The 15,000-nt window shown below is 38.4% G+C and overlaps 1 long non-coding RNA gene across 2 annotated transcripts; it reads right to left on the bottom strand.

The window, feature by feature from the left end:
- Positions 1-268: 268 nt before the first annotated feature.
- Positions 269-5,903, bottom strand: LOC125777058 (uncharacterized). 2 transcript variants are annotated; one of them, XR_007422078.1, is made up of 5 exons: positions 4,091-5,903; positions 2,394-3,956; positions 913-2,040; positions 468-854; positions 269-410 (listed from the first exon to the last, which is right to left on the bottom strand). It is a non-coding gene; the product is annotated as an uncharacterized LOC125777058 (long non-coding RNA). The 2 variants fall into 2 exon arrangements; XR_007422075.1 differs by having other exon boundaries at positions 2,394-5,867.
- Between the last annotated feature and the right edge of the window lie 9,097 nt (positions 5,904-15,000).

Here is a 15,000-nt window from a genome sequence, read left to right as displayed (position 1 = left end):
CAATCTTTTCTTTTGATAAATATTAAGCGATGTGACTTCCTGAATGACAATAACAGCTGTTTTTTGATCTTTCTAACGGCAGTGAGAACACTGTTGGGTTATGAAATGATTAAATGTAATCTAATCTCTTAAATTTTCGGTCTGAACATGGTATAAGGGAATAACAAGCTGTTTTTGACGGGAAGAATGAAGAAAAAAGCTAAAAAAAATGATATAAAAATCAAAAAAAAAAATCTAAAAACAAATGTATCAAAAATAAGAAAAAATGTCTAAAAAAAATAACAATTTATTAAGTTCATTTTTGTTTAAAAGATTTCCATTAATTTATCTATATCGTCTTGGATATATGCAGATATTTTACAGGCACTTCATAGTCGACGCAGCATTTTCCCATCCTTCGTAATCCGTTTCTGTATATTAAAATAAAAATGAATAGAGTATATCTTTTGCTTGAAATAACACTTTACCTTATGCTTAGAATGCTGTTAGTCGTGGTGAGGCCTATTGAATTTTTTACATTAGATTTAATTAGGTTAACCAGTCTAAAAACCCTTTCTATCTCCGCGTTTGACCAGCGTAAACACAATATTTGAATGGCCTCAGTTGCCAACTCAAAAAATCTGCGGTTTCCACCAGAATCTTTAAAGTTTAGCACCTCAAACCAAAATTTGTTTGTGTCGCTGATGTTGTCCCATTTAATCAAATTTATGTTGTTGTATTGGCGTTCAATTTTAGAAATATTTTTGCATTGCAGGAACTCTAAACTATCTGTGATGTCTTTCTTCACCGCGCACAATATCTTGGTGACCGAAAAAACATCAATCTGTTTAAGAATTTTAAAATTATCTGGTAGCCTAAAAGTAATGACAAAATTATTTAGTCGTTTATAAAAAATAACAAAAAATTGCTTACCTCTGTTTTAATTGTTTAATCAATTCAATTGTGAAATATGTGCAGCGCTCCCGAATTTGTTTTTCTTTACTTTCATTTATATTCAGGGACTTTCTTTTTTTCAAAATCGTAGCCCTTATGCAAAGTTGTATCGGCATACCTCTCAATATCGTCAGTTTCGAAAATATCTAATTCAACTGGTAGTATAACTCCTTTCTTTAGTGAATTTGTGGCAAACTCCAAATCATTAAGCAATTCTGTTGCGTTGGCGTTATTACTTTGGAATGACTTGTTCACCCTATGTAAGTCGAAAAGAATTGGCTTTAAATAGAGATAGTTAATGTCATCGCTGAATTGCTGGTGGAGCATTTGCGCTTTAAAGCATTTTCATTAGTTGCAGCTAAGCCAAAGTGCAATTTCAGCTCTTCCCACTGATCCAATATTCTCGATACCGCCAATTCGATTGGCAACCATGTTGGGTCACTGACTCTGGGTATTTTCAAAGGAACCTTTTAGAAAAAATTTACATAATTAAAATAGTTACATAATTATAATTTATACAATAAAAATGTTATTGAAACAATAATTTACTTTGTCAGAAACAACATGAAGGACAATTCACACATAACAAATAGTACATAATTGGCATAATAAAGTTAGTAAGCGGAATACTCACGGACACTTAAAAAACAATACATAAATGTTAAGAAACAAATTCAAATGTCTTAACAACAGTTTGAAATATAAGGTTGTCAAAAAAGTCTTGCGGTATTTTCGCTAGTTGGCGCTGAAAGCGCGTAGTTCTAGTTTTATTCGTCGCATCGGGTCAAAGTGGTTTTTGGAAAACTCATTTCACGCGCTAACATGTGTTTGATTGATTGTCGTTTCTTTTAACCCTCGTCGAGACCAACGGTCTGATACACTTAGTCGAGACCAATGGTGCTTGGCTAGGCCCCTATGTGTTTACATACATTTGTATGGAAATACGTGTTGTATTTACGCTCATATATGTACAATATAGATAGATTTTTGAAATTTCTTACCTCTCAATTTGATTGAAATCAAATTTACCGCTTTGTTCACACTTGGCGTAGCAAAAGCGTTCACAAAAAATGTAACATTTTGAGAAAAAATACATTTTTTCTTAACCTTTTAAAGCGCTCTAGCGGCTAAAGTATTTGACTTAGGTTGGTCAAATAAATTGCACCGGTTGAATAATTTAAAGAGCTTTCAGGAAATGTATAATTCCAAGGCCCAATTGCCCCCAAGGCCCCACCGGGGGCGTGGCAATAAGCGAAAATGGGTTTTCACCATGTCCCCCCCTTTGTTTCACTACAGTTGGGGAGGTATGGGGCCGGGGGAGATCAAAACCATTTTGCGAGTTAGTTCGCCCCTGGGGCTTTCAGGGAAGCCCTCAACCTTCCCTCTATCTCTACCAGGGGCGTCGCAATAGCGTTCACAAAAAATGTAACAGTTTGAGAAAAAATACATTTTTTCTTAACCTTTAAAACGCTCTAGCGGCTAAAGTATTTGACCTAGATAAACATACAAACCAATTTGGACATGTAATGAACATGAAAACAGATAAATTAACCGTGCGAAGTGATAGAAACATTCCAAAGTTCATATATTTTCATACAAAACATATGGGGTCTAGCCAAGCACCATTGGTCTCGACTAAGGTGTAATATTATAACATCCTTTTTTCGTCCTTTTCGATACGATATCCTTGAATTTTTTTTTTCTGAATTCTATAGACAATAAAATTCTAGGAAGCTACCTGGAAGCGCAAGTCGTTTGTTACACTCTAAATATATTTAAATAACATTTAAAAACAAAATATGCCTGGCCAGACCTGTTGGTCTCGACGAGGCTTAAGTCGTTCGTGAGCTATAGCGTCGCAAACATGGAGCAAAATAAAGAGAAAATATGGCATATTTTACAGTACTACTACGATAAAAGCAAAAATGCATCTCAAGCCGCCAATAAAATTTATACAGTTTATGGACGCGATACAGTTTCCATTTCCACTGCACAACGATGGTTTCAACGTTTTCGTTCTGGTGTAGAGGTGGTCGAAGATGCGCCACGCTCCGGAAGGCCTGTCGTCGAAAATTGCGATAAAATCACTGAATTGTTCGAAAGAGACCGGCATAGTAGCAGCCGTAGCATCGGTCAAGAGCTGGGCATGAGTTATCAAACCGTTATAAAGAAGCTTTGAAGAAGCTTGGAGTTACTAAGAAGCTCGATGTATGGGTGCCACACGAATTGACGCAAAAAAACATCTTTGACCGTATCGACGCATGCGAATCGCTTTTGAATTTGAAACGTATGGTGACTGGCGATGAATAGTGGGTCAGTTACGATAACGTAAGGCGCAAACGGTCGTGGTCGAAAAGCGGTGAAGCGGCCCAGACGGCCTGGATTGACGGCCAGGAAGGTTCTTCTGTGTGTTTGGTGGAATTGGCAGGGAATAATTCACTATGAGCTGCTCCCCTATGGCCAAACGCTCAATTCGGACCTGTACTGCCAACAACTGGACCGCTTGAAGGCAGCACTCACGCAGAAGAGGCCATCTTTGATCAATAGAGGCCGAATTGTCTTCCATCATCGAACAAAACGGCGCATATTTGATACTTGAATCGCATTATTGTAACCAATTTTATGAACAATTGAAAATTCAATAAAAAATATCGCAAGACTTTTTTGACAACCTATTACCTTATCATCGTTTAAACATTTATAAATTTTTTGACATTCTATTTGACGGCATGAACTTTTAGCAAACCAGTTAAACGATTCATAGATTAAGAATTCCAAATTCTCTGGGAGGTGATGTTTACATACTTGGCTAATAGTCAGCTGTACAGAATGGCACGCACATCTTATTAAAATTAGGGTTGGAGTTTCCTTTTTTAGTTCTGTGAAAACACTATGGTTTTTGCCTGTCATGACATTGGCATTGTCTGTCCCAATACCAGTGAGATTCTTAATATCTAATTTATAGGACGACAATACATTTTTGACGCTATTTACAATGGCTTCAGCATTTCCACTTTCTAAAACTACAATTTTTAAAAATGTAGAGACGAATACATAAATAATATACATAAATATATATACATTCACAAAATAAATTTAATAAATATTTAATTCAATAAAAGTAATTGTTATTAAAAATTATGTCAATAATACATACCTAGAAGTTTTGTAACGCTTATGTTAGTGGACTCGTCGAGGAGGAGGCTGAATTTTGATTCTCCGATATCTTCGCGTAAGTCTTCAGAAAAGTGTGGTCCTAATACATTTTTTAAAATGTTTGTGCATTTGGTCCGGTGCAGATTTATATTCGCCTCGTCGAACCGTTTTTTGCATAGGCTCCCCAAGTGGTCAATTTGCGCCATTGCTGTATGCTGTGCAATAAAAAGGCACAGTGATGCTTTCTTAATTTGCACATTATAATTTTCAGATGCTCTTGCAAAGTTGAGTTTGTTCGCCTGGGTAAAGCCACTCATGGCACTTGTGTGCTTCTTTATTTCAGCGTGAGCTCGCAGATTACTCAGTTTCGCTGTAATAGTGCTCTTGCAATAGTTGCAGTAAACCCTCTGCTGGTCTGTATTATCCCTGCGAATCCATGCCTTGAATTCATCACTTTTAAGCCACACATCGCGGCATATTTTTTGTATTTAAGTGTTAATAACACAAAAAAAAGTCAGAAAAAGCCAACTGAATTTCTAAAAAAGCCAGAATTCCCGCTTTTCCCAATTCCCACAATTCTCAAATTTTTCCCGCAGTTAGCCTTCGAAAAAAGCCAGTTTTGACGGGAAAAAATCCAAATTGGCAGCACTGGTAACAAGTGCCGCACGCATCTTTTCGCATCTCCGTTATCACGGACAACCAATGGCCGAAGCTCACACTTTGCCAAAGAGTCAATGTGTCGAATAGCTGACGCGACGACAAAGCGTCACAACATTGTGTTGTTGATAGAAAATCTGAACTGTGCTGAAAAAACAAAGGAACGACCGCCGATTATCACCGCTTCCCTTCATGCCGTAACAGCTTCACTTACAAGCCACCGTAAATATGTAAGTTTCTGTATAAGCTTGCATACATATCGACGCAGATTTTTGGGAGCCGAGGAAAAATATTTTAAATCGACAAGAACTATGTTGACATTTTTGTCACTTATTTCTGTGCTTTGCGGGTTTGCGCCGTTGACACTTTTTCCTTCTAGAAGAATCATCAGAAATTGTTCAATTTACAATTTTTAGCTTTTGCTATCGTCGCGAAAAGACGCTTGTCGGCAATGGCATATTCGGGGAAATGTGATGGTGTCTGCTTTTATGAATGAAGCGAGATTGCCTGTTGAAAGTGCGATTGCGGTCATGAATGAAAATGTTATGTGTTTTCCTACAAATTTGGGCATCGACTATTTGGCTGCCACATTGACTTTAAACGCTACTGAGGCTATTTGAGACGATTGTTGCTTTTGTAGAAGTATGTTTGCAGTTTTTGTAGGGACATACCCTGCCAACCTCGGCGATAATAAAAGTTTCTTTAATTTTTTGATTTATTTGAATGAGTGCGAAGGAGAAAACATAATTGTCAAAATTCCAAAAAGGGTAAAAAAAAAAACGATTGAAAGACGCATGTCATTCGTGATCGTACCATCGTAAAAGAGGCTCGTATAACAAGAAGGTAAGTAAGTGGATTTTATGTGATTTTTTTTTAATAATTTGCAAATAATTATTTCATTTGTTTTTATGGCATTGGAAATCAGAATGAATTGGAAAAAGCAGCTGATGTCAATTGTTAAGTATGTGAAAAAAGTGTGTGTTGTTTGAAATTGGACTGTCCAATATTATACGCAAAAATAAATAAGTACATACATATGTATTTTATGATTTTAAGGCGGCCTGCATAATCCAATATAATATGTGAAAACAAATGTTTGTTTTATATTTTAAATGATCAAGTAATATTTTCTTTTCTTTCAGACGTTATTATTATTTTTATTTAATTATTCTTTCTTTTCAGATTTTATCACTATTTTTATTTAATTAATCTTTGCTTGCAGAGTAAATTCTACTTGTAATTAATATATTTTATTTTTTCAGATAATATTAATCTTTCCTTTCAGATATTATTATCATTTTATACATTTAATCTTTCTTTTTCTTTTAGATATTACAAATTCAATGTAATTATTTATTTTCAGGTATTAATAACCTTTATTTTGTTTCAATCTTTTTTTAGACATTTGTCTTTTATTTTCAGGTATCAATAATGTTTCTCATGAATAAATCTTTTTTCAGATATTATTTATTTTTTTAAATTAAATACATTTTTATTTATATAAATTGTAATAAATTTTAAGTAAACATGTGGAAAATAAAATAAAAATTTTAAAAATTTAAAAGTTTTGTTTTAAATTTTAAAAGTAGGAATCAAAAAATACAACCCTGCATCAGTTTAACCTTCGAACCGTGACATAGCTGTACTACTTAATCTCGTGACTAGGGCACTCAGTGCCTAGTAATGTATTTTGTATGGAAATTTAGACTTTTAAGACGTTTTTTTTATAGAAAAATATTTCGCATGTTTATGCAAATAATTTAATGAGACTTCGGTTTATTGCTAGAAACAAATGTATTTTTATTGAAAAATATGAAAATCAAATTAAGTTTTAATTTCGAACTGCTCAAATTGGTGAAATTCTTTGTCTTTTTGATATATTTTGATTGGGTGTAGACGTTGTTGGAGTATTATCCACATCTTCATCATTGTCTGAGTTCGTGTCAGCTTCGGCATTGTTTTTTGCAAAATAGCACTTTTCACACGTCCTTATATAGTGTTTGGTGCATGTCGGAATAAGGCATCCAAGGCGACAAAGCGGCTGACGAAGACGACACGGAAGAGGTCGACGACGCCAGCCAGTTGTTAAGGAATGTGGGCGAATCTGACAAACCTCGTGAACTGGGTCAATGAAGATTCCATTAAAGGGCTAAACAGCAGCAATTATAACCTGTTATACACACGGAACAGAGGTAAACCTAGGACATGCATTATTATCAATAAAATTATAAATGCATTTCTTTGTCCTAATTACAGCGCAGCAGATATCACAGTGGTAAAGGTGGAACAGAAGGAAAAGCCCTTCTTCTTGGTCTCTGCCTACTTGGCCCATGACGAAGACATACCACCGACCTCGCTAGTAATCTAAGTATATGCAACAAGGGCGATAAGCCAACTTATATTTTTCCAAGCTCTGATAGGTTTCCAGGGTGGGAGGAAGTGCTTGACCTCACGCTATCAACACACATAGACAGTCTCGTTGTGGATAACTGGAGGGTATCCGATGAGCCTTCCATGTCGGATACTCTTCAGCATCCGCGAGAAATACAGTGCTCCTCTCACATACCGGAACCCTAGAAGAACAGCATGGGAAAAATATACCAGAATAGCAACAAAATGCCTCGAAAAGGGAGGCAATAAGAGTGTCAGAAATCCTCAAGAACTAGATTCAACCAGAACCACCATTGAACGCAGCTGATTATCAAAGCCAAATAGTAGACAAAAGCTAAATTAAGTATGCCATAAATAGTTTTGCACCATTTAAAGCGGCAGGTTCGGACGGGATTATGCCCATAATGTTGCAAAAACTGGTACAACCAATGGTTCATATACTTGAAAATATATACAAAGCTAGCATTCAACTATCTTACATTCCAAGAAGTTGGAAAAGAAGTAAAGTTGTGTTTCTTCCAAAACCTAGTAGAAGAACGCACGAAAATGCCAAGGACTTTAGACCTATAAGCCTTACCTCCTTTATTCTGAAGGTACTGAAAAGACTAATAGATCTACACGTAAGAACAAGAATGGCGGAGAAGTTATCGAAGTCTCAACATGCGTACATAACCACGACACCATGGCTGCTTTTCTAGACATAGAGGGCGCCTTCAATAACATAGAAGTAAATACGATAATTAATTCTCTGGCACATGGTGGCATAGATGACACTGTGTGCAGATGGATACTATCGACGCTTGAGAATAGGAAGATTATAGCTTCAAACGGCGATGCAACACAAACAAGTTATGTGAGTAGAGGGACGCCTCAAGGAGAGGTCCTCTCTCCGTTCCTATGGTTTGTAGCGCTGAACGAAATACTCCTCCAACTAAACGGTGGAGGAGTGAAAGCAGTAGCGTATGCAGACGATATAGTTTTGTTGGTATCAGGCATGTTTCCTTCAACAGTCAGCGAGATTATGGAAAGAGCACTTCGAAGGTTAAACCAATGGACTAGGAGTTAACCCCAACAAAACAGAACTGATGCTATTCACAAGCAGAACCAAATAACTCAGTTTCAACTTCCGTTACTAAACGGTACAACACTCACTCTATCCCTCACAGCTAAATACTTGGGGGTGGAGATTGACACCAAACTGTCGTGGAAAAGTAATATATGTAGAAAAAAGAATAAACAAAACATATGTACATGGCCTACTATACTTGTAAGAAAATCGTCAACAAGAATTGGGGCCTAAACCAAGTATAGTCATATGGATGTATACGGCGGTCATAAGACCTATACTTACATATGGAGCTCTGGTATGGTGGCCAGCGCTAAACAAACAATTCAACATTAAAAAATTAAATGGTATACAAAGAGCAGCATGTGCCAGTGTTACTGGTGCGGGGGTACGGGGATATTCTCGGCTGATCTTGGCATATCTCTCTCTATACGTCTACCAAACTCGGCTAGTATCTTCCAAGCAGAAATACTAGGTATAGAAAAGGCCTGCGAAGCTCTATTAGAAAACCGCGGGAATATAAATAAAGCAACTATATTTACGGATAGCCAGGCGGCGCCCCTGACCTTGTTTTCACCCATGACAAACTCCAGCATAGTTCACAACTGCAAGAGAGCACTAAGCTCAATAAAAGACAAGCTTCAACTAAACTTGATCTGGGTTCCTGGCCATAGGAAGATTTTCGGTAACGAAAAAGCAGACGAGTTGGCAAAGGCAGGAGCTTTCCTCAACGAATCCGAGACGGAGCTAATACCAAGCCCGCTAGGATCGATCAAAGGAGAGATCAATAGACAATTTCAACAAGTTGCAAATAACAGGTGGAAAAACATTACAAACTGCGTCATAACTAAACAATTATGGCCAACATATGACAGGAAAAGAACCAATGACTTATTAATTAGGTCTAGGAAAAGTATTTACAGAGTAACAACTACCAAAACAGGGCACTGGCCATTTGGGGAACACGCATCCAAAATGGGTATGCCCTACAACGACATCTGCCGTGGCTGTGGAGTAGCAGAGAACAAGGAAACAGTCTTCCACTTTCTCTGCGAATGCCCAGCTCTAGCACAGATCCAACACAAAACACTTGGAAACCTTGAATGGATTTCCACTAAAAGCAGATCGGACATAAGTAGCTTCATCGAAGACTCAAAATGGTTTGAGAGAGACGGTAAAACGTAATAGCAAATACAGGAGGTTCTACGAACAGTGTATCAAAATGGCACATCAAGTGCGAATTGAGCTCGATAGGGCTGCACTCCTGCCTACCTACCTACTCTTATGTTAAGTTATATTGAGAAACATGACCCGTAAGGACGCGTGAAGGTCGGAAGGCCGTGTCGCAGAATGGATAAATAAAATTCGGTAAATCCGAAATAGCATTATTTGAGGTGAATTCAAGTAAGCATGGCGTCTGCTCTTCTTTGGCTGATGCAATAAATAATTCAGATGAGATAATTATGTTGAAATAACTGAGCAGTGTTAAAATAGAGAGGTGCTATAGTGAGAGCGATGGCTTGCGCGTCACTTGGTTTGAGAACACTGGCGAAAGAAATTGACTTCTACTGACAGTATGAAAATGGATGAAATCGGAGGATAACCCCACGCGTGGCACCTCCCGATTTTTGGTGAAATCCCATGTCTCGGGACTAGACAAACCGATTTCAACAAAATTTAGTACATAATATTCTTCTTACATTTTTATGTCACATTGTGAAAATGGACGAAATCGGAGAACAATCACGCCTACTTTCCATATAGCAGAATTTTATATTCTTCTTCTTCTTATTTATTGGCGTAGACACCGCTTACGCGATTATAGCCGAGTTAATAACAGCACGCCTGTCGTTATTTCTTTTCACTACGTGGCGCCAATTGGATATTCCAAGCGAAGCCAGGTCCTTCTCCACCTGGTCCTTCCAACTGAGTGGAGATCTTCCTCTTCTTCTGCTTCCCCCAGCGGGTACGGCATCGAATACTTTCAAAGCTTGAGTATTTTCGTCCATTCGAACAATATGACCCAGCCAGCGCAGCCTCTGTCTTTTGTTTCGCTGAACTATGTCAATGTCGTCATATAGCTCATCGTTCCATCCTCTGCAACCCAAGCCTCTGCACCATATAGCAGGACGGGAATTATGAGTGACTTATAGAGTTTGGTTTTTGTTCGTCGAGAGAGGACTTTACTTCTCAATTGCCTACTCAGTGCGAAGTAGTACCTGTTTGCAAGAGTTATCCTGCGTTGGATTTCCAGGCTGACATTGTTGGTGGTGGAAATTTTCTAGTACTTCAAAGTTATGATTGTTCCCTAATTCGTTTGTCATGGTCGTGCATTTTTTACGTGGCGGGTCAAGAAGCAATTAATATTACGGCATAAAACTTTGCCACCTTATGACTAAAAATTGCTTAAATCAAATTAAAATTGTTCAAGCCCCTGGGTACCGAATATTTAGACCCCGGTACCTAAAGTTCACTTTTGATCGAAAAATTCGGTCAATGTGTAATTAAGGGATGATCCTTCTCTTATAATGGTATGTCTGTATGCCAAAAAAGGGGTGGAATCGGACCAATACTTCCGTAGCCCCTATATACTTAATGTAAAGGTTTTCGAATTTTGGAGTGACTTTGTACCGCATATATCGGTATCCCAATGATAATAAGCAAGCGTGTTTTACTCATAACAGTGTATCTTTATTCTATATTATTAATACTATTACTTCAGGATTTTCGAACGTTCAGCTGGCTTTACTCTATATGATTGGTTAAAGTATTTCCCTGACTTTGATTTTTGCAAGTTGCAAGAGTTTAAAATGTTCGGTTGCATCCGAACTTAGCCCTTCCCTACTTGTTTCAACAATTTTTATTTATATAAAAACTGAAATGTTTTATTTGAATTTTTTATTTTTACAAATATACACTATTAGCAAAGAATATCTGAAATTTTTGGAAAAAAAATATTTTAAACTCGTTCATTGCATTTCCGGTGACCCCTCGGGAAAAGATGCACTCGCATTGGCAGGATAAATCCTTACAAAATCATCTAAAGTGAAAAATACGTGTTTTACATAAATCCTTAATTTAGAACGTGGCGCATTTAGCCTAGCAAGCCTCCTGCGCACAAGTTCTCAAGGCTGTAACTTAGAAACTATTACTCGGATCACAATGAAAACTTAAGACAATATTTTAGAGGTGTAGAATTTGACCAAGTATCCTCTGGGTAGCCTAAAAACATCCGTTTGAAGGCGAGCTAAAGTAAGAAAGAGAAACATTGCCTCAACAAGCTTGTGCGCTGGGTTTGGGACCAGCCACGTAAAAAACAGTACCAATGAAAAGTAAACGACAGCCTCGGATGACGACCATGGCAAACGAAATAAGGACTAAGATTTGAGGGCATGCAGCTGGAATGTCCGGTCACTTAATTCGGATGGTGCCGCTGCCAAGTTGGTTGATGTCCTCGTTAGAGTGAAGGCTGACATCACCCCCTTCAAGAATTGCGATGGACGGGACAAGGACTGAGGCTAGTAGGTCCTTGTGGCATTTACTACAGTGGCCATATGAAGGAGCGCAAATTTGGCGTGGGATTCGTGGGGGGAGAGAGACTCCGTCGCTGAGTACTGTCATTCACCTCGGTGGATGAACGTCTAGTAACAATCCGCATCAAAGTGAAGTTCTTCAACACATCGCTGATTTACGTCCACGCCCCAATGGAAGAAAAGGACGATGGGACCAAACATGCTTTCTACGAGCACTTGGAGCGCACTTATGGGAGCTGCCCCCGCCACGACATCCAAATCGTGTTCGGCGACTTTAACGCCAGGGTGGCCAAAGAAGGTATCTTTGGGACTATGGTCGGTAAATTTAGCCTCCACGATGAAACATCCCCAAAAGGATCGAGGCTGATCGACTACGCCTTGGTTTGAAATATAATTATATGTAGTACTATATGTATTACTAGATAAGAAAAACTACCAACCAGATCCATCATGTTGTGATAGACGAAAAATAATGTTTTAGATGTGCGTGCGCTTCGAGATCCTAACATCGACTCGGACCACTACCTTGTTGCAGCCAACATTCGCACCCACCTCTGTGCAGCGAAAAACGCACAAAACAGACAGCGAAACGATTTTCTACTCGACTTGCACTCCTGCTCTCTGAGAGCACTAGTCAACCAATCGGTATAAGGGATCTGTGGGATGGTATTTCAAACTCCTTAAGTGCAGCTGCCAAAACCATTGGTTTTCCGAAAATGCAAAAGACAGTTGGTACGACCAGGAGTGCCGTGTCGCAGCGGAGAGAAAACAGGCGGCCTACCTCGCAACGTTACGATCGACCACAACACGTGCGGGATGGGATAGATACCGAGATTTGAAGAGGGAAGCGAGACGCATTTGCAGACAGAAAAAGAAAGAGGCCGAAATGCGTGAGTATGAAGAGCTTGACAAGCTGGAAGACAGGGGTAGTGACCAAAAATGCGGCGACTAACAGAAGGTTTCAAGACCGGAGCATACTCTTGTTAAACCACCAAAGATGATCGATACCCAAAGCATTCTAAAATTATGGAGGGAAAACTTCTCCAACCTGCTCATTGGCAGTGAAAGTACAACGTCAGGAGAAGGCGAACCCGATTCCCCAATCGATGACGATGGAGCGGACGTTCCATTGCCCGACCATGAAGAAGTTCGAATAGCAATTACACGCCTGAAAATCAACAAAGCGGCGGGTCCGATGAATTGCCGGCCGAGCTATTTAAACACGGCGGCGAAGAACTGATAAGGAGCATGCATCAGCTTCTTTGTAAAATATGGTCTGTTGAAAGCATGCCCAACGATTGGAATTTAAGTGTGCTCTGCCCAAACCACAAGAAGAGAGACCCCCCACTCTGCGCCAACTATCGTGGGATAAGCCTCCTCGACATCGCATATAAGGTTCTATTGAGCGTATTGTGTGAAAGATTAAAGCCCACCGTCAACAAACTGATTGTATCTCATCAGTGTAGCTTTAGACCTGGCAAATCAACAACTGACCAGATATTCACTATGCGCCAAATATGCCGAATATCCCACTCGATGGAACGATGAGCTGTATGAGATATACGACGACATTGACATAGTTCAACTAATTAAAAGACAGTGGCCACGCTGGCTAGGTCATGTTGTCCAAATGGACGAAAACACTCCGTGGATAGCAGAGGAAAAGAAAGAGTTCCACTCCGATGGAAGGACCTGGCTTCGCTTGGAATATCCAATTGGCGCCACGTAGCGAAAAGAAGAAACGACTGGCGCGCTGTTGTTATTTCAGCTATAATCGCGTAAGCATTGTCTACGTCAGTAAAGAAGAAGAATTTATTAAGACAACAAAAATCGATTTTTTGAAACCCGTAAACCCATGTAAGTCCTGAAAGTCATGTGTAAAGTCGGAAATCTTTAAATATGGGGGAAGAAAAATGGGGTCCATATATTTGGCAAAAATATTGGTGCTTGATTTGTGTACTGGAAAGTGAAATAATCGCATGGAATTTAAAATTGTACTACAGATGAAGTAGGCATGGTTTTAGTCTCATTGAGCCCATTTTGGCAGTATAACATAACACTGATTACTCTTAAATGTAGACGGTGCCACTTCCTTGGTACATTTTTTACTCCGTCCCTTATGAAGTCCTCTGAGTGTAAAATTTAATGCCTCTGATGCATTAGTTCATCTCGCTTTTAGTAGTTTTTAATGTCGAAGCCACCTAATAGTTTATGTTTTTTTTTATTCTTTTACCCACAAGTGCTCCTTGCTACTGCAATCCCCCGTCCCAAATTACAGGTTTATATCCTTATTTAGTGCTTAGTTTTTTATAGGGTTTCGATTAATGGCGTTTAGAGAGTGTGGCAGTGGTCCGAATATGTCAATCTGCGAACTCGTCCCCACTTTTTTGACAAGGAACTTAGTACCAAGTTTCATTACGACATCTTAATTTTTACTCAAGTCACTTAAATTTCCAATTGGTGGCTTTAACATATGTCCTTTAACATGATGATGACCGACTGAATATTCTCATCATGCTAATCATTTATACCATATACACAACCCTATACCTAACTCGATAATTTTTAGGTGACACAAAGAACCGTTAGGTGAATATAACTACCATACTCTGTAGCAACATGTTGCAAGATTATAAAAAACATTTATATAGATTCAAGTTGAATAAAGTGTATTATATTAAAATGCAAAGTCAATGATTTTACGTATGTATATTTAAGAAAGTTGAAAATATTGTGAGTTTTTAATGGATTTAAAAGAGAAATTCGAAGTCATTTTGAAAAGAAATCCAGCTAACTACTTCTATACTATAAATCGCTGCATGTGTCTTCGTACGTAAAAGGCTGAATATTGTCAGAGTGAGAACGAACACTAGAACGACTTTCGATGAGCCCAAGAGAGCAAAGCTGGCTGTGCTTTGGTTTCTCGCCTGAACTCTTTTTGCTATTATTAGTGTTTGTTGATTTCTCCTTTACTGTGTTGCGTTTCTTAGTTACTATTAATTTATCACACGGTAAAATAGGGGGCTTAATAAAAATTATTCAATAAATCTGGTGCTATGTTAAGAAGAATATAGTCGAATGTCCATTCTTGTGGTCATAAAATTTGTCTGGATATTGACGCAATTGTAAAGATAAGATGCTAAGTTCATTCTTTACATTCCTTAGCTCATTATTTGGATATGTTCCCAGATATGTCAACCACATCTTTCGCAATATAGAACTCTTCATCTCAAAAATCCATGCAACAGCTTGCCTCGCTTTGTC

The sequence above is a fragment of the Bactrocera dorsalis genome, chromosome 1 (genome assembly GCF_023373825.1).
Source record: "Bactrocera dorsalis isolate Fly_Bdor chromosome 1, ASM2337382v1, whole genome shotgun sequence".
NCBI classification, from domain to species: domain Eukaryota; kingdom Metazoa; phylum Arthropoda; class Insecta; order Diptera; family Tephritidae; genus Bactrocera; species Bactrocera dorsalis.
This window is presented reverse-complemented; position numbering and strand designations above follow the sequence as displayed.